Source organism: Pongo abelii, chromosome 7 (assembly GCF_028885655.2).
Source record: "Pongo abelii isolate AG06213 chromosome 7, NHGRI_mPonAbe1-v2.0_pri, whole genome shotgun sequence".
Taxonomy (NCBI): domain Eukaryota; kingdom Metazoa; phylum Chordata; class Mammalia; order Primates; family Hominidae; genus Pongo; species Pongo abelii.
The window spans coordinates 144,418,257-144,440,861 of record NC_071992.2 but is presented as its reverse complement, the minus strand read 5'-3'; the positions used below and the strand labels follow the sequence as shown (position 1 = coordinate 144,440,861).

The window sequence follows — 22,605 nt, the reverse complement described above, 5'->3', positions numbered from 1 at the left end:
AGCACCTCAGTTTCCCCATCATGAAGAGCAGGTTTGAACAGTGGCTCTGCAGAGCTGTTATGTGAGCATCCAAGGAGATAGTGTGGGGAGATTCTAAGCTTGGAAGGTAGCAGGGGCTTCCTGGATGGCAACTGCCAGGAGCCCTAAGGACTCAGCTCTCTCCTCTATAAAATGGGGATTTACATCACCCACCCAGCACGATTATGGTGCAGTTGAAATGAGACATGACCATGAGGGACAAAAAGCAAGATCATGATACCCAGGAGCACCTCCTGCTCTGACCCCTGTATGCAGCAGTGTGCGCTGTGCCCATGCTTGATACAGCAGCGAGGGTCAGGCTGTCCTTTTGTGACGTCATTCCTAGTGGAATATGGGCCTTACACATTCAATATATATATTGCCTTTTACTTTTTTCTATGGTAATGACTGAAGTTTAACTGAATAAGACAAGCTATAAAAAAAGAGAAGAGATGAGATGAAAGAAGAGAAAAAAAGAAGCTGTCATGCTCTTATTATTCCAAGTAGGCAAAACCTTCATTTTTCCAGTGAACAGCTAGCCTCTCTCTATACAGGTTTTCTGTAATCTCAGGAAGGACGCAACGCCTTATGTAATTGTCACATCACAGATTGTCACTGCTCTCCTTAAGGTGCTGCCTCTTCTCCATGATGACCCTTCAGATGTCTGGGAAAGATTCCATGAAACAGAAGGACCCTGGAGTACGCTTTGTTTCTAATTTTGCCCTGAGGTGCAATAGGCTGCAAGAACCCCCTTTTGGCACACAGCTTTCTCGTTTTCTGGAAACTCTCTTCTAAATAAACTTCCCAAATAGGGATACAAGGTCAAAGTAAGGCTTTGATGCCTCTTGACAAATTGTTACTCCAAAAGAGCAAATTATGCTGCCACCGGCAATGGAGGCATATGCCAGGCTCTGACACGTTCTTAAAATAAACCCCAAAACCGGCCGGGTGCGGTGGCTCACGCCTGTAATCCCAACACTTTGAGAGGCCGAGACAGGTGGATCACGAGGTCAGGAGATCAAGACCATCCTGGCCAACATGGTGAAACCCTGTTTCTACTAAAAATACAAAAATTAGCTGAGTGTGGTGGCGTGTGCCTGTAATCCCAGCTTCTCAGGAGGCTGAGGCAGGACAATCGCTTGAACCAGGAAGTCGGAGGTTGCAGTGAGCACTCCAGCCTGGTGTCAGAGCAAGACTCCATCTCAAACAAACAACAACAAAAAACACAAAACCTATTCTAATTTTTGGCAACCTGATGGGGGAGGTACATTACCATTGTCTGATTTTCTGGTGAACATCACTGTGACTCCCAGGGACTCCAAGTTCACTGATGTGCTATTTTCCTCATATGAGGTCTGTGTAAGAGCACCCACATCTTGTTAAAGTGGGTTTTCTGCATAGAAAGAGACCTCTTTCATATAGGCAGGCCTGAGGGGTGGAGTGGTGGATGGACAGAGAGAAAGTCAGGGAGAGGAGAGTGGGAGCCTAAAGCCTCTGGGAAAGAAGGAAACAGGAACAACAAATGAAAATGTTTGTATAAAAAACTGCAAAAGAGAAAAAAAAAATCTCACGTCCACTGAGGACACATCTCTACAAAATGTATGCAGGCACAGCAGGAACGGGGGCAAGAGGCCAAGCAGACGTGAAGGCAAGAGTTGTAATTGGGTGAGATGATGGCTCTGGGGTTTGGGCATTCTTTAAAATTGTTTTTATAGATGTGGTTATATTGATTTTCAAATAAGATAACCAAAAAAAACACAAAGTATGTTAGTCCAAGAATAGAAAAATAAGAGCAGAGTCAGGAGAAGAAAGGCAGAAAATGAAATAAGGGCACGAAGACAGTATGATCAGTCTCTTCCATCCTTAAAACCCCTCTAGGGCATCCCTCAGGGCTAAGGATGAGGTCAAGCTCCTTCCTGCAAGCAGGGAGGTCCCACATCACTCCTCCAGCCCCGTCCGTGGTCGCTGGTCAGAGGTTGCTCCAGCTCGCCCCTAACTCCAGTTATCCAGCCCAGGCCTGGGTTGGGATCTCCACAGAGCATTCCTCTGGCCCCTCTGTTGGGTTAATCCCCACACCTTCTTCTGGGAAGAGCCTAAACATCCTTTCCCCTGGGAAGCCTCCCCTTTCCCCTAAAGTCGAATTGCTGCCTAGTCTCATCCTGCCAAGACATCCTGTGTGTTCCTTTTCTGAGTGTCCCACTGCAATGGCTTCTACTGAGCTGCTCCAATATAGACCTTTTGATTAGAAGTCTAACCATTTCAGGAAGGGGACATCACACGGGGACTGTGCCAGCCTGGAAGGAAGGACTGGCCTGGGAGACGGGACAGGCAGAATGGGCTGGACAATGCCCACTAGATAACTCCACGTCAGTTTTCCCCTTCTAATCTCTAGCCCCACACCACCAATCCAATCAACTCTTTAAAAACTTATTTCTCAAGTGCCTGTTATCACCAAGACATTGCAGTGAGAAATTGCAAAACCCAGGCCATTCCTTGAGTGTATAACCTAGTTAGGGAGTCGAGACTTCAACATGAGGATTGTTAGATAACCATGCAGCAATGAAGTATAAGATAAAACAAGATTGTCAAAGATTAATTGAGTGTGGGCACTGTGTGGTCTGGGTTCAGGAGAGCAGGGTCACTGTGGCTGCAAAGGAAAGTCCTCTGAGAGCCAGACTTAAAGGATACCCACAGGACAGGTAGGTTTGCAGGGGGTGGGGTGAGAGGATAGCATTCAGTGATCAAGGCCTAGAGCAGGGAAGGGGTATTGCATGCTCAGTGGCCAGCAAGAAGTCCCCTGAGGGAGGGTGTGTTAGGGTCAGAATTTTAAGAACCTTAAAACCCAATGAGAAGAATCTGTACTAGGAAAGAGACGAGCGAAGAACCACATAAAGCAGAGCAGCTGATGAGAGTCATTTATGAGGATAGATGCTCAGGACAGACTAGAAAAAGATCCTGTTAAGAACCTCTTATGAAAGTTAAAGCAGGAAGACAGGCATGTGGTACCAGAGCTGCCACCTCCCACCTACAGGCGTGTTGGTCAACACCAATTCATTAGAGCCCACTTTCCTACCAGGCCCAGTTGGGACCTCAGAGTTGTTTCCCATTCAGGGCCAAGAAAACCCCTACCAATGGATCCAGAGTGACAGTTCAAACTTATTTTGCCTTGCAGGTTGTATTAGTACTAGTCAGAAGTGATGCTGTTATGCTGCACTAACATGTCTTTCCAAATTTTAGTGGCTTAAAGCAACAAAGATTCATTTCTTTTTTCAGCTGCATGTTCATCACAGGTCAACCTGAGATCATGCTCAATCTCAGCATCATCCAGACCAGGCCAACGTGGCAGCCTCTACACATAGCACTGATCAGCAGCAGGCCAGAAGAGAGAATGACCTCTGAAGGGTTTTTCACTAGAATTCCAACATGAAGGCCAGAAATGACATGTCAATTCTGCTCACTACTCCTTGGCCAGAATTGCTCACAATGGGCAAGAAAGTTCAGTCTTACCCTGTGGAAGGCAGAATCAGAAACAATAAATGGCCTAAGTATATCCCCTTTCAGGTCACGTGGAATTTACTATTCATCCATTCAACTAGCAAGAACTTATTTTAAAATGGCATGCTCTGCACCCAGCCACTTTCCTTCTCATTATCTTCTTCTGTTTTCTTCATAGTAATTGTCACTATCTGAAATATCTTAACTGAAATGCCTTGTTTATTGATCTGTCATCTGTTGTTGCCTGTGTCACAGACTAGGTTCTAAGCTCCATATCTGCCTTGTTGGCAGTGTGGGGCACACAGTAGGACGCTCAGCAAATATTTGTGAAATGAGTAGGTGAATGAATGAAAGGTTCCACAGGGCAAGGACTCCGTCGGCTTAATTTAGTGTGCACAATGTCCAGCACATTGTCAGAACTCAGTGGGCTGCTAAGAAGTTAGCCAGTTTTTTATGTGTCTGCTTGAAGTGACATGACTCAGCACTTCTTCCCCCCTTGGTGCATTTCCTCTCTCTTTCCCCCTACAGGGACTTAAGCTGAAGACTGGTCTTGACGGATACTATGCCTATTGATTTCAACCCTGAGATCCCCCAACTAACCTTTCTTCCTTACCCTCAGGGTTCAGGGCCAGGTTTCAGACTGGCCTGAGAACACAGGGACCAAAGGGAAAAAAAACAGCCAGAGTGAAAGAGAAATGAAGAAGAGACTTCCGGCTGGGCGTGGTGGTTCACACCTGCAACCCCAGCATTTTGGAAGATTGAGGTGGGTGGATCGCTTGCGGTCAGGAGTTCAAGACCAGCCTGGCCAACATGGCAAAACCCTGTCTCTATTAATGATACAAAAATTAGCCAGGCGTGATGGCATGTGCCTGTAATCCCAGCTACTCTGTAGGCTGAGGCATGAGAATCACTTAAACCCGGGAAGCACAGATTGCAGTGAGCTGAGATTGCACCACTGTACTCCAGCCTGGGAGACAGAGTGAAATTGTGTCTCAAAAAAATAAAAACAAAAAAGAAGAGACTTCTGAGAGGGATGTAACCAGCCCTTGCACACGCATGCATGTGCACGTAAATTGTAAATGCTTCACTCTAGTCTGGCCTCTTCAGGAACTTGCTGTGCAAACTTGGGCAAGTCCTTCCCCCTGTAGGCCTCTGTTTCTCTGATAGTAAAATCTGGGTATTGAAGAAGGACATTTCTAAAGGGCCTTCCAGATCTAAAATGCTACAAGCAAGAAATCATCTAGGGGCATATTTCTCAGAGCAGGGTCCATGGGGTTACAGCTTTTATAAGGCTTTTGTAGGCCTCACACACATTGTATCAAATACATTAATTGCACTCATATCCTTCATTAAAAAATAATTCCTATGTAACTGTGAAAGTTGAGGCGAACTTGACAAGTTGACATAAAGTTCTATAAAACATACAGTATAACTATTTCTATTTTGCAGTTTTGTTTTCATAATTTTCAGCTAAGAATTTTACATGTTTGTTCTCAAGGCTGCTTGTGGGTCTCTGAAATATCAATAAGTCCCAGACATTCTGTTTATAGCACTTAACTGGTCAAATGGGACTATCTCAGATGTTCGGTAAAAATGTCATTTGCAGGCAGGGCCCCACCCTAGACCCACTGAATTAGAAAATCTGTTGGGGGAACCCAGGAATCTCCATTATAGCACGTTTCCCAGATGATCATTTGCAAACTGAGGTTTGAAAACCACTGCCATAAAAAGAGGCTGAGGAAATGGGCTGGGGGAGGCAATTAGGGAGGAGGAAGGAGGGTTACAAAGGTGACCAAACAAGGGTGAAAAGATGACGGTGCATGGCTTATGTTTTGCATGTGTGCAAATGTGCTTCTGCCCATGTGAGCCCACATGTTCCACCAGAGTAAACACATTTTGCAAAACCATGAATCGCTCTCTGCTGAGTCCCTCCTCCAGACCCGGAAAATAATACTCAAACTCAGTCTGAGACTGCATCCCCTCTGGTGATTTGCAGGAGGAGTTAATATTTCTAGCATATCACTGGGCACCCAGCCTGAAGACTGAAGGTGTTTCTGCCAGGGACGGGTACTGCAGGAAGGACTATCAATAGCGCTGTCACCCAGATGCTTGCAGCAATGAGTTCTAGCTTTGGTTAGTAATACATACTGGTTCCATCAGTGAGCAGTCTTAACTCATCTGTGGGGATGGAGGTTTTCTTTAATCTTTTTTTTTTTTAATTCACAGATAAAATTGTATGTATTTACTATTTACAACATGATGTTTTGAAGGACACAGTGGATACATTATGGAATTACTAAATCTAGCTAATTAACATGTGCATTACCTCATGTAGTTATCCTTTTTGTGGTAAGAACGCTTTACATCCACTCTCTTAGCCTGGTTCATGAATACAACACATTATTAACTATAGTCAAAATCGACTTCTTGTACTTATTCCTATCTAACTGAAATTTTATATCCTTTGGCCAATATCTCCCCAACCCCCTCCCCAGACTCTGATAACCACCAGGCTCCTTTCTACTTCTTTGAGATCAACTTTTTCAGATTTCACATACGAGTGAGATCATCTAGTATTTGTCTTTCTCTGCCTGGCTTGAGACACACACACAAAAGTTGCATGTGTACATGTGTGTGTGTGTCTGGCACACACATAAATCTCAAAATTTATTTATTTATTTTTTGAGACAGAGTGTCACTCTGTTGCCCAGGCTGGAGTGTAGTGGTGCAGTCTCAGCTCACTGCAATCTCCACTTCCCGAGTTCAAGCAATTCCTGTGTCTCAGCCTCCAGAGTAGCTAGGACTGTAGGCATCCTCCACCGCACCTGGCTAATTTTTGTAGTTTTGGTAGAGATGGGGTTTTAACATGTTGGCCAAGATGATCTTGAACTTCTGACCTAAAGTGATCCTCCCACCTCAGAATCCCAAAGTGCTGGGATTATAGGCTTGAGCCACGGTGCCTGGCCTGCGTGTGTATTTAAGCATCTGCAACAATTACAGATGAAACCTAGCAATAAGAAGTCATCAAACTGTACTGCTGAGTGCTGGTTTTCATGGTGCCAGGAAAGACCAGGATAAAGGTGTAGGTTGGAAAGAAAGGGTAAACTAATTCAAAAGGCCAAGTACTGTGCTAGGGATTGCCTAGTATGTCTCACATCAATCCACTGGGGAGAGCATTATCTGTCCCTTTCTTCCAGTGAGGAAACCAAGACACAGAAAAGATCTGTGACTTGCCCCAGATACTGCAAGATCAAACCCTGACCCAGCTAACCACAAAGTTCACGTTCAGTGCCCCGTGCAGTGCTGCCTGAAAGTTCCCTAGCTTTAAACATAGGAGGGATGGGAGAAGGAAGCCTGTTCTAAAAAGGGGGAGCCTGAGGAAACTGATCTCTCAAATCAGAAATAACAACCCAAGTAATTTCTCAACAATTTAATTCACAAGCAACCAGTGGTTATTAGAAAAAAAATAAATCACAGATTAGCAATAAGAAAAAAAATACACATATAACCACATCCTCCCCCAAGTAATGGTGTTTTTATACGTCTATATTTTTACTAGCAAATACATATTTTTTCTAGCCTACAAATGACATGATACTATTTTTGAAATTTATGAAAATTTATATAATTTTGCCTTTTTAAGAACATGGATAATGTGTTTGCTTGCCCAGTTCTCACCTTCTGTGAATTTATGTCAATCCATACACTTCTTTCCACCTTCTAAGGGGGAAAGAGGAAATCCTTCACTTCTTTTTTATTTGTTTGTTTCCTGTTGTTGCCTGCTCCTCTGAACAGATGCATTTAGGAAGGGTTAAAGAGTATCCTAGGAAATGTTGTGTTCTGGCAGATAATGTGGCCTTTAGAAACACACTAAACAAAAATTAAGTTGGTTTCTTCCTCCTCATAGATGAAAATGAAGAGTAGGTTTTGTAGCAATTGAGAGAAAATAATTTTTTAAAATTATCTTAATGCCAAAGGAAAAAGCAGCTGTCCTGTCTCCCCCTGCACCGCAGGGAGCAGCCCTCCAAGTGCCCCCATCACCCCTTCCAGGCATCCACCAGTTGGGAGAGTGAAAAATGGCCTCCTTTTCACTCCCCTGTTGTTAAGGAGGCTCCCTATTGAGATGCAGTTAATCACATCAATTAAGAGCTTTCCTTGCACGTGGCCTTGCCTGCCAGGCACTGGCCCTGTGTCCATGGGAAGGTGGGTAAGATAAGCAGCCAGTCAGGTCATGTGATAAATAAAATACAGATATTTTGCTTTTTCCTCTCTATGTTTTTTCACTGTACATTTTTTTTAAATCGGGCATAAGTCACATGCAGTGAAATGCTCAATTCATAAATAAACAGTTTGATGAGTTTTGACAAATGCAAGTATTCAAATGCACCAAACCAGCAAGATGTTCCTCCCAGAAGATGTTCCTGGGCCCTTCATAGTTTCCTCTGCCGTCGTCCCAGAGATAACCACTGGACTGACTTCTAGCACCGTCATATGAATGGAGTCACATTCTGTGTTTAAAGATAAACACGAATAATGAGCCCAAGAATGAGCAGCTTCTAGCGGAAATGTAAAACAGAGCAGACACTTTGGAAAAGAGTTTAGCAGTTGCTCAAAAGGTTATACACAGAGTTACCATATGACCCAGCAATTCCACTCCTAGGTAGATACATGCCCAAGACAAATGAAAACATACATCCATACAAAGTCTTGTATGAACCTTCAGAGCAGAATTAATCGTAACAGCCCCACCCCCAAAGAAACAACCCAGTGTCCATCAACTAATGAATGAATAAATAAAATGGGGCATATATTCATACAATGGAATATATTTTGGGCATAAGAAAGAATGAAGTATATGTTGTAACTTAGATGAACCTTGAAAACATTATGCTAAGTGAAAGAAGTTACTCACAAAAGGTCATATATTCTGTGGTTCCATTTACATGAAACGCCTACAATAGGCGAATCCATGGCCAGGCACGGTGGCTCATGTCTGTAATCCCAGCATTTTGGAGGCCGAAAGGGGCAGATCACTTGAGGTCAGGAGTTTGAGACCAGCCTGGCCAACATGGCGAAACACCATCTCTACTAAAAATACAAAAATTAGCTGGGTGTGGTGACTCACGCCTATACTCCCAGCTACTTGGGAGGCTGAGGCAGGAGAATCACTTGAACCTGGGAGGTGGAGGTTGCAGTGAGCTGAGATCACGCCACTGCACTCCAGCCTGGGTGACAGAGGAGACTCCATCTAAAAAAAAAAAACAGTGGTTGCCTAGGACTGGGGATAGAAGGGAGATTGGGAGGTGATATCTAAAGGTTACAGACTTTCTTTTGAGATGAGGAAAATATTCTAAAATTGGTAAATTGTATGGTATGTAAATTATATCTTAACAAAGCTGTTTAAAGAAAAAAGAACATTCAGAATCAAAAAGAGTAAAGACAATTGTAATGGGCAGAAAAGACAGACCAGTTTTCCTTCATCGGAAGTTTAACTGCAAAAGTGTTTGGCATTGTGGCCTAAGGACCCCATGCCACCTGGGAAGCATAATTGGTGTTCAGGAAAGAAGGTCTCCTTCCCTCCCATGAGAAGGTTGAGGAGTTGTCTGCTTTCCTTAGGAGTCCCTGCCCTGTTCCCAGAGTTTAGACTCTGAGAGTCCAGGAACTATTCATCAGATTCATTTGTTTATTCCACAAACATTTATTACGCTTATGTTTAGTAGGAAGTACATAACCACATTTAGTCTTGACATTGCTATCAAGTGGCTGCATTTATAGGGATATCTTGAATGCCTCTGTGTGTCTGGCCCTGCGTTTAGCAGGTGATCCTAGGAGACTAGAGTGGTGGAAGGAGCTCATCATGAGAGCGAAACCAAGAACTTCGAGAGCAACGAACTGGTTCTAAATTCTTTCTTTTTGACGGAGTCTCGCTCTGTTGCCCAGGCTGGAGTGCAGTGGCATGATCTCGCTCACTGCAAGCTCCGCCTCCTGGGTTCACGCCATTCTCCTGCCTCAGCCTCCCCAGCAGCTGGGACTACAGGCGCATGCTGCCACACCTGGCTAATTTTTTGTATTTTTAGTAGAGACGGGGTTTCACCATGTTAGCCAGGATGGTCTCGATCTCCTGACCTTGTGATCCAACCGCTTTGGCCTCCCAAAGTGCTAGGATTACAGGCGTGAGCCACCACACCCAGCCTCTAAATTCTTATTCTACCATACATTAGTGCATGACTTTCTTTTTTCCTGCCTCACAATTCCTCACCTGCAAAGACCAATGACTTACCCTATGGCTGAACGATGAAGAGTCCCAGCTCTAGGAACCAGAAACCAACTCTACCACTTCATGCTGCATGTGGCTTCAGGTAGTTTCTGAACCTCTTTGCACCTCACTTCCCCATGTGTAAAACGGGGATGGTATGATAACTGCCAACACTATGCGGGATTGGATGAGCTTACACCTGTAACCCAGGGGGTCAGCAAACTCTTCCTATAAAGTGCCACATACTCAATATCCTGGGCATTGTGGGGCCACCTGGCCTTACTGCCCCTCGTCATCTCTGCCATTGTAGCATAATGCAGTCATAGGAGATATGTTAAGAAAAAGGGTCTGCTATGTTTAATAAAATGTTATTTATGGACATTGAAATTTCCATTTCCATTTCATGTGATTTTCATGTATCACAAAATATTCTTCTTCTCTCGATTTCCTTCACTACCACTAAAAAATATGAAAACCATTCTTCACACTAGGATTGTACAAATACAGTGGTGGGCACAGATTTGGCCCATGAGGCATAGTTTGACCACCCCTGGTGGACATGTAAACAGTGTCCAGCACATAGTCAACTGCCCTGCCCAGCCATTGAGCCTGGGCAACAACGGCTGAGCATTCACCTGTGTTGAGCTGCATACAGAGCCTTTCCCTGCCATATCTCATTCAAACCTTATCATAATTGTACAAAGGGGGTCCTCACATGAAAAAGCCAGGACTCAGGCGAGAAAAGAAGCAGAGTCATTGTAAATCCAGGTCTTTCTGACGTGAGCCATTGCTTCTATCCATGATAAAATATGTGCTGGCCACCAGGACACAACAGGGAACTGACTCACTTGGGCTCACCTCCAAACAATACAAATCATGATTTAATTAATCTGAGATGTGTGTTGCACAAAGCAAGGGCTGGAAGGAGGAATGAAAGGGAACTCACTGCACAGTAAGCAGTGAGGGAGACCCTCTAAAGAAGGGATGATGGCCTGAGAACAGCCATGCGTCTGGCGCAATACGGAGTGCCAAACAGATGAGGCTGGAAAGGTAAATCCACCCTGAAGCCCTGCTGTGGAGGGCTCGAGGACATGGTCGTCTCTCACGCTGGGGGTGGAGGGAGACACTGGTCCCCACTTTATGAAAGGGAACTCTGCAACCTCAATAGCCTAACCAGCGCTTGTTTCAGCCATTCTAGTTTATGGGAATATGTCCTAATAAAGTAGGGAAACATATTCACAAAGACTTAGCTTTAGGAATGTTCATGCCAACACTGTTTATAATAGTGCCAAAGTTGAATTCATTTCCTAAATGTCTGCCCTAGACACTTAGAAAAATTCAAAGGGTTTTGCCACTTAGGTCTGAACAACGGTGAAGGCTGGTGTCCAAGCAATCAAATGGTGATGTAGTAGAAGTGCACATGTTGATGTCAAAGTATATTTATCATGTATTTAGTAAAAGAGCTATTTACAAACTAATGTATATACCACCATACAACTATACACATACACACACACACACACATGCATCAGTTTGTTTAATTAGTTACATCTAAGTGATATAAGGGTTTTTCACTTTTTCAGGAAGAGGTATGTACTGCTTTATAATAAGACGTGAAATAAAACTGATGTTGGACAAGAGTTTAAAACTCCCAGTGATTTAATTGGTTAGGTCGAATCACTATTCATTAATTTACTCAATACATCCTTAGGAAGGATCCATCACAAGCTAGGAACTGAAGAATCGAGAGAGATGAGACAGACAGAGCTCCATGTTGAGTAGGAAAGCTGGTCAGGTAACCACCTCCATTCATTCAGTGGCGCTGATGTTCTACAGTATTTGCAGAGAGGAGCCCCAGATCCTGATGAAGGGTCCAGCCTCTTCCCCTAATTTGATCTCAGGGTTGGCTTACACCCCACACAATCAGCTTTTGATCAATTTGACAGAAGACCTTCTGGTATCCATGATGAGACTAGTGTTTGGATTGAAAGCTAGGCCAATGATACCACCATGTGAGCCTTTCTTTTCCTCACTCACAAACAGGGTAACCTCTCACAGCTGTCAGGATAAGCCAAGGCTCGGGAAGTGTTCTGCAAAGGGCAAGTCCCTGCACACACTGTGGGGGAGATTTAATGCCGAGATCCGAACCTCATTCTACAAGGATGACAACCTGGAATTTAAACGATGATGGATGCCAAAATGCAGGGAGGAAAGCATGTTTATGAACTGAAAGGCTGAACAGAGACAGGCAGTGAGCAGTGGGATTCTAGGTCGCCGCGCCTTGGAGGGACGGACACCTCATTCTGTACCTCCCACCTCAGCCAGTGCCAGGGTGGCTCCTGACTTTCTGGTGCTTGTTTGTAACCCCAAAGACAATCTGTACATTTGAAATTGGATAAAATTTCCCTGCAGGTTTTTGTTCACATATATTAAAGAGAAGTGTATTTAGGAAGAATTTAGGACCTAGGGCCATGAAAACAAATCTTAACATATCTTTGCCGGTATAGTAGAAAGAGAAAGGGGTTTTTCCAGTTAGGTCATAAGGGTTTGAATCCTTGTTCTGTGCCCTTTTGTAAGCTATTATCCCTTAGCTTCAGGGTAATAATACCTTTTCTACATGGTAAGTAATAAGAAAAGCAACGTTTGTATACAGTATTGATGCTCAATAAAGAGCAGTTGTAATTTTCTTAGTGGGAAGGCCTCAAGGAACTTACAAAGCAATGAGGTCATATCACCCAGAAACTGGACCTGGGGTAAATCAGCTCACTCTGAATGGGAGGGAAGCTCAGGGTGGTCTGGTTGTCTCACAGCTAAACTTGACGTCAGCTCAGCCTGGAAGTGGTGAGGTGAGAATACCCTGTCTTTCTCAATGATGCGGGAAGCTAAACTAAACTAAAACTCCAAATGTGAAACTGGCCCCGTGTTCTGTACTCCTCTGAGATCACAGTTGTGCATGAAGAGAATGCATTGAATTTTTCTGGGGAGGGAAAGGAAAATGAATTAACCAGAGAGTAAAGAAGGTACTGCTGGGGCAAGCATGGGCTGCCAGGGACCCATCACGATCAGAAGCGCCTGTGACGTTTCTATCAGAATCACCCTAGAGCAACTCGCGAAATAACCAGATTCTAGGTCAATCTCTTGGAGTCAGCAGGCCTGGCGTGGGGCCCAGGATTCTGTATTTTACCAAGACCCACTGATATACTTCTGATACATCCCAAGGGCAGTCTTGGCAACCATTTGTGCGGTGGAGAAGGCACTAGGCATTGGCCTCGGGAGGTCCCAGTTCAACATCCAGCTGAAGACCAGCTCTCAAGCGCAGTAATAAAATTTTCTCAAATACACTGGGGCAGGGCCCAGGTTAAAGCAGCCTGGGACTTGTGTACAGGCTGCAAACATATGTATAAACAGGGAAACATCTTTGTGAGCTATGCATGCAATTTTATGTATATACGCAATGAATATATATTGTATATATAAATATATACACATGCAGGTGTATACGCAGACACATATGTATGCATATATGAGTATACGTACATGCACATTCAAATGTAAATACATGAACGCATGTATACAGGCATGCATATGCATATAGGCATGAATACACACATACTCCTATTTCAATTAATCCTCACACAAGTTCCACTTTAGTATCAACATTATCCCCATTTCCCTTATAAGGAACCTGAGGCATGAAGGAAATAAGAAACTCACCTAAGGTCCCATAGCTAGTCAGTGGCAGAGGCAGGATTTGAAAAGGACAGGCTGACTCCAGAGTTTCTGTTCAGAGGTCACTACATTATTACAAACCAACCCAAGAGGTTAAGCAGAGTAGAAGCTGAGAGTCATAAACTTGAAAAGCAACTTGTGCCCAGGGTGGACTGTGTCCAGTAATGAGTGATATGAGTCCTCCCATTTCTGTACATGCATATTGTTTCTCCCATCAAGAGTTGGAGTTGGTTTCCCTGCCTTGAGTCTGGGCTGGTCTGTGGCTGCTTTACCAGGGGAAGGTGATGGAAATGATTCTGTCCTAGGAAACTTTCACATCTACCCACTTGGGATTCAGCTACCCAACCTACCATAAAGAAGGTTGAGCTAGACTGCTCATGATGAGAGACCTCATGGCAAGACAGAGGCCACCAGCCACTCCAGTCACCCCAGCTGAAGCACCAGACTCCTAATTTAATGCAGCCACACACCGATTCCAAATGCTCCCATGTGGAACAGAAGAACCACCAGCAGAGCTCAGCCAACTTATAGAACTATGAGAAAAATAAGTTGTTTAAAGCCACTACATTTTGTTATGGTTTGATGTGCAGCAAATAGAGAACTGATTCATGCATCTACATGGCTTGCAGTAAAGTATAAAATTTAGAATAAGCAGCATTATGTGTTGAGCACTAGGCCAGGCAGTGTATTAAGTGCATTACATTCATTGTCTTGTTTAGTCTTTATTGGCATTAATGTAGGAGGTGTTAATATTATTTCCATTTTATTGATAAGGAGACTTAAGCCCAGAAAAGTTAAGTAACTTACCCTCAGCATTGGCAGTTCTTGGAGCTGTATCTAAATCTGTCTCATTCTAAAGTCTGTATATTATGATGTCCAAGGTTTTTAAAATAAAAATAAAACAAACACAAAGCTTGCATGTAATATCAAGATTCTCCAAAGAAACAGAATCAATAGAATGTGTGTGTGTGTATGTGTGTGTGTGTGTCTGTGCATGTGTGTGTTTGTAGGGACATTGAGAGATTATAAGGAATTGACTCACACAATTGTGAGGACGGTTAAGTCTAAATTCTACAGGGCAAGTTGGCAAGATGGAGATCCAGAGAAGCCTTGATGTTGTAGTTTTAATCCAAAGGCATCCTGGAGGCAGAATTTCTACTTCCTTAGGGAACCTCATGTGTTTTCTCTTAAGGCTTTCCACTGATTGGATGAGGCCCAACCACATTATGGAAGATAATGTGCTCTACTCAATGTCTGCTGATTCAAATGTTAATCTCATCTGAAAAATACCTTCAGTGACATCTGGACTGGTGTTTAACGAAAACCTGGGTAACTACCCAAGGTGACAGATGGAATTAACCATCACATGGCATTTCTCTTACTCTGTGATCTGTGTCCCTGAAAACCTGGGCCCAGCATTCCCAGTCACAGTCATGATTCACACAAGCAGCAAAATAAATGAAAACTGCAGTCAGAATCTGTCAGATTAAACATGGAGTGCCCAAATCATGTGGCAAGAGGCAACCAGACACATTGAACCCATCAAGGAATGAGCCCAGAAGACAAGGAGAACTGACACAGTTGAAGCAGGCCATCAGTGTTTCAATCAACAGGTGCAAGGAACTGAGGATGGCAACAATTAGGAAGCCATGGTTGGTTCAGGGAGTCAGCTTTACCCTCAACTTGCTGTGAGACCTTGGGCCATACCTCACCTCTCTGAGCCTCAATTCTCCATGTAAGCTTGCTGTTCTGCAAAGAACTGTCAAGTTCTTTCCATACTTCTCTTCAACTTCATCTTAGGCACAGGTCATTGCCATAGCAACCTCCTTTCAATTGTGGGAAAAAATCTAACAAATCCCATTTTGCCACTACAAAGAAAGTGGGGTACAGAGTGCATCATGCACTTCCTGGTGGCAATAAAGTAAGTCACTGGTGAAATCTCAAAAATTTGGGAACCCCCAAAACTCAGGCTCTTCTCTTCCTATTTGTTGGGAGAACCAATAGGAGGTTCTCACCCTGTTGTCACACACTGGATGCTAACTTAGCATTTGTAGGAATTCACATCCTCCCACCACCTCCTACAGTCACCAGCAGATATGCAACCCAGAACCCAGACTGGCAAGAGGTTATCATTCACACTGGATTTTGCTTTTTTGTCCCCACTAAAGGCAGCTGTTTCCTACAAATTTGTGTCAATCAGGCCAGGAAGTTTCTTTTTCCCTGCAATCCATTGTATGCAGGAAGATCAGAGGGCCCTGTCAGATACAAGGACGGAACCAGCTGGGCACTTGGAGATACAGGCTGGCTGCCCTGGCCTGGCCTTGCCCCAGCCCTCCTGGTTGCTCAGCCAGTCCACTGTGCTGGTGCAGCTGTACCTACCGACAGATGCTGAGAACAGGAGACTTGTTATGATAATTAATTAGGAGCACTGGCATCACCGTAAAGAGCCTCTGTTCTGTTCCAAAGCCAGCTAAGAAACTCACATCACTCACATCCTTTCCTGTCTCATAAACATGCTGCCTCTAGTCCACTGAGGGGCAAGGGATTGAGCTTGTGTCCTAGGGGTAACCTCTCCAGTAAAACAAAGCCATTCTGAGGAGCCTGTGTGGACATCAGGCTGGACTACATCACATTCTCATCTCATGGATGAAAAAGCTAAAGCTGATAATGATACCTATATATATTAATACCTATATATATAATACCCATATATATAAAATACACATATATAGGTATATGTGCATAAAATACACATACATAGGTATTTTATATATATAATATATATAAAATACATACACACATATATATATATATATGTATATATACCCCTCCAAGATGGCAGATGACACTGTCTGAGCACCCACTATAATCTACACTCTCATTTTTTTCGCCATTAATGTAAGATTAATAGTAAATTATTAATGCATTTCTTCCATGTTGATCTAATAAAACCAAGACTTAATGAAGTTAAACAGTTTGTTCATAGTCACTTAGTGATGAATGAGCTCAGATCTCAATCCAGCTGTGTTAAATTCCTAGATCCAGGTCCCTTCCTCTTTACTATGCTGTTAACTCTGTGCCCAGAGCATAAACTGCAGTGAGAACTTATCCAAGAAACAGGATAATGACCCTTTGTTTCATGCACCACCCATTTGCTGAGCATCTTTGCTGGGGTGGTCACTAGAAGAAAGCACTAGAAAGGTCTGGCAGAGTGGGTAGATACACAAATCCTGGAGCCACTGTGAGGTTTAAAATCCTGGTTTTACCATCTACTGTCTTCATGGGAGAGCTAGACCACATTACTTAGCCTTTGTGTGCCTTGGTTTGTTCATCTGTAAAGTGAAGTTAGTGACAGTATATCTCAGCTGGGTCTAATGAGGAAAAAATAATTTGGTAAACATAAAGAACTTAAAACTGTGCCCTACACATAGTGTGACAACAGCACTGGTTTTATTGTTATGACTGTGGTAAACACAATTGACCTCATTCTTCCCCTTACAGGATCCCAATCTAGTGAAGGAATACAGATGTGAAATAAACAAAACTAAATGTATCATTTTAAATAATACTTTGAAGAGAAGAGTAATGTGAGCAAGATGGCAGAATAGTAGTTTCCAGTGTTTATCCCTTCATAGAAACAGCAATTTGAACAACCACCCATGAACAATATACCTTCACAAGAGCTAAGAAATCCAGATGAGCAATTACAGCAGCTGGGTGGAGCATAGAATAATAAAAGATGCATTGAAAAGGGTAGGAATAACAGTTTCACATCACACACATCACCCTTCCCCCAAGATAGCACAGTGCAGCATGAAGACAGAAACCCTTCATGTGGAGGAAGGAGAGTGAAGTAAGCACCCAACAACAGGGCAGATCCTAGTACCAGGTTGGCCTTCACAGACCCATGCTACAGGCATGAACACAGTCAATAAAGCCATCCCAGTGTATCTCAGTGCTAGTCTGGCCCCCAGGGACCCAGAATCTAGGCCTGTACCCATGGACTCAGGCACCAGGCTAGCCTGCTTAAGAATTCCAGCAGTAAACCTGCCCTCAGACCCTGCCAGCCAATCCACCCAAAATATCTTGACTGGTGAACAACTTTCTTGGCCAAAGCTAATTGGTAAAGAATAAAAGAGATCTCTACTTCTTAAAATATGTAGACATCAACACAAGACCACAAGGGTTACAAATAGACAAGGAAACATGACTAAAAAACAAACTAAAGCACCAGTAATCAATCCTAAAGAAATTGAGACCTATACATTGTCTGACAAAGAATTCAAAATAATTGTCTTGAAGAAACTCAACTGAAAGAGAGCACAAACAACAAAATCAGAAAAACCATACATAAACAAAGTAGAAGTTCAACAAAGAGAGATAAACCATTAAAAAAAGACCCAAACAGAAATTCTGGTGGTAAAGCGAAATGACTGAACTGAAAAATTCTATAAGGAACTTCAGCAGCAGACTTGATCAACCAGAAGATGGAATCAATGAGGTCAAAGACAGGCCATTTGAAATTAGTCAGAAGAATAAAAAGAAAAAAAGAATGAAAAAGAAAACCTATGGGACTTATGGGACACCATCAAGTGAACTGAAATACACATTATGGGAACTCAAGAGGAGGCATAAAAGCAGAGGAGAAGGTGATAGAAAGTTTATTTAAAGAAAAAAATACACAGAACTCTCCAAATCTGGAGAGGAAAATAAACATCCCAATCCATGAAGCCCAAATAATTTGTAATTTATTAAACATAAGGAGATCTTCATTGAGACACATTAAAACCAAATTCTTAAAAGTTAAAGATAAAATTATGGGCATCCATCTGAAGGGAAGAGTCCTCCTCTCCTTGGGCACAGAACTTCCCCCAGTCCCCAGTCAGCACCAGATTCTCAGCTACCTATGTCTTATGCAATCCAGGCTTGGCACAGATTCCCAATAATGCAACCTTCTCACTGGGTGATAGGCTATGTGAAGACAGAGTCTTCATTTTATGCATCCTTACAACTCCAGTGTGAAGCACAAACACAACATATCATGTGCACTCAATCAAATTTCGTTCAATGAAAGAACAAGTGACTCTCTTTCATTCTCTTGGAGTTGAATACTCAATGGTCCCATAAATGGTTCCAGTGCTCAAGCTGAGAATCTTACACCACAGCCAATGCCCTGAAGAAATTGAGACTGTGCTGGGAAGTCAGACACAAAAAGAAAGAGATGAGGTCCACTCTTGCTGTCAGACATGAGGAACTAAGAGTCTTTCAAACAGAGGAAGATGACTTTGTGGCAGAAAAACCCACAGAGGAAGTGAATGATGGAATGGAACTTGAGGACAGGTGGAGTTTGAATAATCAGTGGGGTAGTCAATTAGAAGGTTAGGGAAAGCCCCATTCATTTATCTGACAAATCAAGCCCCAGCAGGAGTCTTTAGTCAGGTTCTTCTCACAAGAACCCTGCAGGCAGGAACTATCAGCCCAGGTTAATGTCAAGGATACAGAGGCTTGGAGTGGTGAGGTGGCATTCCTAGGGTCACAGAGCCAGCAACTGTTGGAGGTGAGGTCTGAATCCAGCACTCTCTGAAGCCAGAGCCCATGGATCTCTCAGGCATCCAAGGGAGAAAAAACAATGGGATCAAAGCACAGACGTCAAGGAAAGCAAGTAGTGTTTAAAAGACAAGAAGTGAGACCTGTTTACCAGAACTGACTCCCCACATAAGAGGCTCGGAGGCATTCAGTCTTTATTCACAGGCTGGAGTGATGTTGTGGTGGACTTAATGCCCCCTGAGAGGTCTGACTTCAAGCCTGTGGGTGACATGGAGCTACTGTTTTTGAGTTGGATAGGGACATGGTCAGAACTGTGCTTTCAGAATTCGGACTTGGCCACTGGAAGAAGAGACAGTTAAACTCAAGTTGCCCAACATGAGGCATGGGATGGGAGAGGTTGGGGGAGGGATGGAAGGAAAACAGAGTGGGCACCAACAGGAAGGAAGCAAAGTCAGGAACTGCTGGCTGGAATGGGTCCAGGGAGAGGGAAAACCACTTCTCCTTCCCTTTCTTATGATTGCAAGATTAGTACTTGAGAATTAGGCTGCACAGGCCAGGACTTCCCAAAACTCAGGAGGGAAAGAGCCCAGAGCATGTGTCTCCAACGGAGGCTATAGCTCCAAATCATGTGATCATCAGTCATCTCCTTGCCCAACCTGGAGCCCTTGTCCCCAGTGTACTTTGGGCTCAGACAGTCCCTCAGGGGCTACAGCAGTGTCCTTTCCTTCAGCATTCAGGGCAAATGAGAGGCAAAGAGATCAATGGAATGCAAAAGCATTACTATAGACGAGAAGTCAGACGCACAGAGAGGTTCCACTACTTGCCTAATATCACACAGCAAGTACGTGCCAGAATCAAAATTTAAACCTAGAGCCCCTGTGTAAACCTTACCTGAATCAGTCAGGGAGCAGCAGGGAGGCAGTGGAAGAACAGGCCCCCAGACCTCACTCCCCAGCTGCCTTCCCATCCTGCCAGTACCTTCCAAACAGATACCAGAGAGCACGGCAGCCCCGTGTTGCATCCACCCTGATAATGCATCCACGCAGGTCAGCCTTCTGGGCACAAAATAAGGCAGAGAAGAGCAAGGAGTGGACCTGGAGGGGCCCATGGAAGCTCCCCAGCACCCACCACTCCAATGGCCCAGCCCCTGGTAGGTCCGCAGTGCCCTTTACCCTACAGAGCCACAGAATCCCCAGGCCTTGACTCTGCCGCAAGGGCCCGCCTGCCTCTCAAGAGAAGGGCAGGGCCCCACACAGGCAAGTGCTCTGCCTCCGCCCAAAGCTGAGCATGCATCTCACACTCCCACCTTCCTTCCTCATTCACTCTCCCTTGCCCTGCTTCTGTCAGCGGCTCCAAGATGCAAACATCTCGAAATGACCTACTTCTGTGTAGGTCAGCTAACAGGAGTGCTGTCTTAAGAAATGAGGGCCAGCTGATGCCCACTACCAGGCCCAGCCAGCCCCTCCCAGCCTCCCTGCCAGCCCTGCACATGGAGGCCTGGCGGCCAGGAAAAAGAAAGGGCTGCTATCTCTGATTCCTCAGGGCCTCTGATAAGAAATGTCATCCCTTGCTGGGTAATATTACCAAGCCAGATAAAAATCTCTATCAAGCTTAAACATATGGCTGGCTGTAGAACACAGAGCCCAGTGGAGAAGGGTAATTTATTTGCTTAAGCTGAAAACCCTGGGCAGCCGAGAGAAGTGCCTGAATAAAAGAGTAAGAGCCAAATTATAACCTCTTCTGACTTGGCATGGGGATTTTTCCCGGGAAGGATGAGACACCTGAGAACAACAGGGGGCTCTCCACACATTTCTCCTGACACAATAAGCACTTTCGCCTTTCTCTTTCTTCAAAGGGCACTTTCACTTATGTTATCACCTTTAATCCTCACTACAACCTCAAGAGAAGCATTTTTAGCTTCCTTTTACAGATCCGGAAATTGAGATTCAGCAAGGTTAAGTAAAGTGGCCAAGGTCACACACGCAGCCATGCTGGAGCGAGGACCCAAACCCCAGCAGGTCTGACTCATCATCAGATGGGGAGGCTGATCCCAGCTTCTGGAGAGGATCAGCTCATACATTCACTTAATCAGCGAAGTCAGATCTGCCCGACTTAACTGACAATATCAGCTACACATTGTAATCTTGAAGGTCCATTTCAAGGCTCTCCCCTGTCTCCTTGTTTCTCTATAGCCTAGAGGATAATGAGAAAGCCTTGCAGAGCATAGAAACTCAAGGAAAAGGATGGGAGGCCAGGGACAGTACCCAGGAGAGCAGTGAGTGACCTCAGGGCTTAGATTCCAGCCTCATGTGCTCAAGGAGTAGCAGGTAGAAGGAAATTGTGGAAAGAAAACTCCTCTCTCTGTTCATTCATTCATTCACAAATATTAGTGGAAAGCCTATTGTGTGCCTTCTCTAGCTTGGCCTTGGAGATACCAATGCAAATGGTCAGGCTAGGACCTGCCTTCATGGAGCGTCTGTCTTCTAGAACTGACTTACAGGTCAGTAAAGAGGCAATAGCCACAGAGTGTGTTAAGTGTGTTTGTGAATGCAGAAGTTCACATAACTGATCTGGGGTTGGTGGCTGTGCATTAGTGTGTAGCTGTTAGCATACTCCACACACTGTTCTAGGCACTATTCTTTAAAAAGTCAGCATTGTTAAGGTTGGCTTTGCTCTTTGGTAGTTAATATAGCTTCAAGATTGTTCCCAATTACTTCACATAGCCACTAATTTTTTAGATTAATTTTTGATTCACAAATAAAAATTGTATATATTTATAATATATGATGTGAAGTTTTGAATTGTGTATACATTGTGGAATGGCTAAGTTGAGTTAATTAACAGGTGCATCATCTCACATACTGATTTTTTTTTACTAATTTTTTAAACAGCTGTATTAGTGTTCCGTTTTATCACAATTTAATCAACCAATCACTAACTAATGAGCATTTAAGCTGAGTCTCATTTTTCTATGTCAAACAATGTTGTAATGAAGATTCTATTCTCATCATGCATGTGTTTCTGCACGAAAAATTCTTAGGATTCACCCAGTGTTTTTTAAGCTTGGCTTTTCCTGTGCTCTTCACTGTAGCAGTAGCAAGGTCTCAACAGTGTCCTTTACAAGATAATGGCTCCCATGCACCCATCCTCTTCAGACCCTGGTGGGGCTCTAGTAAAAGGGTTTTAGTTCTCTTTAGTGAGCAACTGCCACCATTTCCACAAAAGCGCACAAGAAAACAAAAACATTTCCCTTCAGGTGGCCAAGAAACCACTCCTCTTATCCCTGCCTCCTCTGGCCCGTGGTGACTTAGTTCAGAACCAAGCTGAACTTAGCAGCAAGACACCAACCTCTCTTCTCACAGGTCATTCCTAGAAAGTGTCAGCTTTCCTTTTCTTCTGGACTCTGAGGGATTCAAGAACACAGAAAGCCCAAGGCTAGCAAATCTCCACTGAAGCTCAGCATTCATCAAAAACGAAAGCCTGGCCTCAGAAAGCACAGCAAATGTCAACTGCACACTTTGGAGCCCAAAGTACCTTGGAGGAAGGCATCAGTCCCAAAC

The 22,605-nt window shown here is 43.9% G+C and overlaps 1 long non-coding RNA gene across 29 annotated transcripts in view; it reads right to left on the bottom strand.

Moving 5' to 3' along the window:
* Window positions 1-22,605, bottom strand: part of LOC100457480 (uncharacterized) — a 215,420-nt gene that overhangs the window by 38,151 nt on the left and 154,664 nt on the right. For 24 of the 29 annotated variants that reach the window (XR_010141317.1, XR_010141315.1, XR_010141309.1 and 21 more), the window contains one exon: window positions 7,901-8,021. The exons of 3 other annotated variants lie outside the window; for them this stretch is intronic. This is a non-coding gene — a long non-coding RNA (uncharacterized LOC100457480). The remainder of the gene's footprint in view (window positions 1-7,900; window positions 8,022-22,605) is intronic. 2 more of the 29 variants (XR_010141329.1, XR_010141304.1) reach the window with 1 other exon arrangement.